Here is a 3,030-nt window from a genome sequence, read left to right on the forward strand (position 1 = left end):
GGTGCAGGCTTACAGGGTACACCCTTTGGTTGGGTGAGGATGCATGGACGGGATGGTAACTATGCCAATGAAATGATAGATGATAGAATGAATGTAAAACTAATGTTATCCCATGTAGACTATCACACAACTCACAATAAAACATGTATTAAAAAAAAATAAATGAGAGAGGTTGACAAGGGAAAGGTAAAAAAAACATTATATAGTTCCTGGCAAAACTCTAACCTTTGTGCACAGAAAGACATGTAATCTCAAAAAAAAAAAAAAAATCCATCAGCAAGTGAATGGATAAATAAATCAATCATGGTATTAATAAAGATGATTACTATTTTGAAGTTAAAGTAAAGTAGTGCTACATGCATGGTTAAATCTAAACAAACATCGTGTTGAGTCAAAAGAGCAAATTAGAAAACACATACAGTTCGAGGAAGCTTCAAAAAGTTCATGGAAGAATGGAATGAGAAGATAATGAATTTTTTCCACCAATTTTTAAAATCCTTGTACACCATTTACATAAAGTTTGAAAATCTGATCTGTTGCTTATGCTACATGGATATGCAGTAATAGTATACAAAACAGGCATGGTGGTGGTGGTTGTGTGCCGTGGAGTCGGTCCCGACTCATAGCGACCCTGTACAGAGTTTCTGAGGGTGTAAATCTTTACAGGAGCAGAATGCCACATCTTTCTCCCGGGGAACAGCTGGTAGTTTCGAACTGCAGACCTTGAGGTTTTCAGCCCGATTCGTAACCACTATGCTACCATTCGTTAACAAATATAAGGGCGGGAGAAGACTGAGACTAGAGAGGAGTGCACAAGGAGCGTCAAGTCTATTGGTAATACTTACTTCTTTAAATGCAGTATGAATGTTACTGGTACAACAGCCGATAGAACTAGGTGGTGTGTACATAGACTGGAGACGTTATTCGATGTGCTTTTCTGTATTTGCAATAAATGGAAATTCAAGCTAAAGAAAAATTATGTAGGGAAGGGTTTTGTTGTTATTGTTGTGTTGTCGAGTTGGTTCCGGCTCAGTGATCCTGTATAGGGTTTCTGAGGAGAAGCTGGTAGGTTTGAACTGCTGACTTTGCAGTTAACAGTCCAGTGCTGATCCCACAGCACCCCACCAGGGAAAGGTTGTTGTTATTGTTAAGTGCCGTCTAGATTCCAATTCACAGCAACCCTGTATAGGTTTTCCAAGGAGCAGCTGTTGGTTTTGAACCAGGGAAGGATTGTTGTTGTTGCTATGTGCCGTGGAGTTGGTTTCAACTCATAGCGACCCTGTACAGGGTTTCCGAGGCTGTTAATCTTTACGGGAGCAGAACGCCTCATCTTTCTCCCGCGGAGCAGCTGGTAGTTTTGAACTGCTGACCTTGTGGTTCGCAGCCCGATTTGTAACCACTATGCTACCAGAGCTCCTAGGGAAGGATTAGCAGTGTCAAATACTGAAAACAGGGCAAGGAAAATGCGGATTCAAAGACTTTCTTTGGATTCATCCAAGGAGTTCACAGGACACAGCAAAATGTGTGGTTGTAATAAATGGTGAGGGTAGAAACAAGATTATAGTTAATTGAGGAGAGGCTGAATCGTGAGGCAATGAAAACAAGAGACCACATCCTGAAGAGGTTTGGAAATAAAAAGGTGTGAAATACAATTTTAATTAAATTAGTTTAAACGGGTCAAACAGAGGTTCTTGACAAAGCCAGAAGCCACTTTAAAGCAAAGGGGAAGGAGCCAGACAACAGTTTGTGGGGTGGGAGGAGCATTTTAGATACTAGAAGAGGGACAGAAAGGTTTGGAGCAAAATACCTCAGTAATGGGGAAGGAGAAAGATCCAAGGTGATCATCCTTAAAGAAAAGATGATATACTTCGGAATCTATCCCCAGCATCTAGAATGTGGTGGTGTTACAGTTAAGTGCTGTTGAGTGAGGTGCGACTCATAGCAACCCTGTGTAGGTTTTCCAAGGAACAGCTGGTGGGTCTGAAATGCCAAGTCCAGTGCTTATCCTACAATGCCAGATAACGACCTGTATGGGGCTTCCTAGGAGTGGCTGGTGAGTTTGAACCGCCAACCTTGCGGTCCAGTGCTTATCCTACAGCGCTACATCAAGGCTCCTGGGTGTAGAATGGTGCCAGGTAAACAGTGGGTATACAGTAAATATTTGAGAAGTGAAGAATAAAAGGTTGTCTAGAAATTGGTATGTTGAAGTGAGTTTCTGTCACCCAGTTTCTCATACATAACTCTCATATGTAAGCTCTGGGTTTCTCATACATAACTTCATTTAATTCTTACTAAAGCCATGGGAAAGAGCCCTGTGATTAACTGATTAAGTGCTTAGCAGACAACAAAAAGGTTGACAGTTTGACCCCACCAGCTGTTACACAGGAGAAAGGTGTGATAGTCTGCTTCTGGGAAGATTTACAGCCTTGGAAACCCTCTGGGCTTGTTCTACTGTGTCCTATAGGGTTGCTAAGAGTCCGCAACAGGATTGGTCTTTCCGTTAAAGCCACGTGAGATCCACTGCTTTGGCTTCTGTGTCCATCCATCTCATTGAAGATTTTACCTGTTGAGATCCTTTACTTTACTAACCATGATATATCCTTTTCTAACAATTGGTTTTTCCTGAAGACATATCCAAAGAGCATTCTGGTTATATTTCTCCTAAAACTGATCTATTCATTCTCTGGCAGTCTACAGCAGATACAATTTTTTTTTTTTTTTTGCCAGTACCTCATTTCCTATGCATCAATTGCTTCATTCATATTTCATCTCCATTTGAAAGATGACCAAATGGAGACTCAGAAAGGTTGAATGACTTGCCCATTATTAGTGAATGACAGGATTCAAATTTAGGTTTGTCTGACTTTAAAGTCCAAATTAACCAATACATGCTGTTCATTCATTTTTAGTAGTAATAACCGTGTTTATTTAGAACCTTCTATGTACCAGACTCCTGGTGTGGTCCTGTAGGATCAGCACTGGACTGCAAACAACTGGCAGTTCAAACCCACTAGCTGCTCTTTGGAAACC

This window comes from Chrysochloris asiatica, unplaced genomic scaffold, assembly GCF_000296735.1.
Source record: "Chrysochloris asiatica unplaced genomic scaffold, ChrAsi1.0 scaffold00051, whole genome shotgun sequence".
In the NCBI taxonomy this organism is placed as follows: Eukaryota; Metazoa; Chordata; class Mammalia; order Afrosoricida; family Chrysochloridae; genus Chrysochloris; species Chrysochloris asiatica.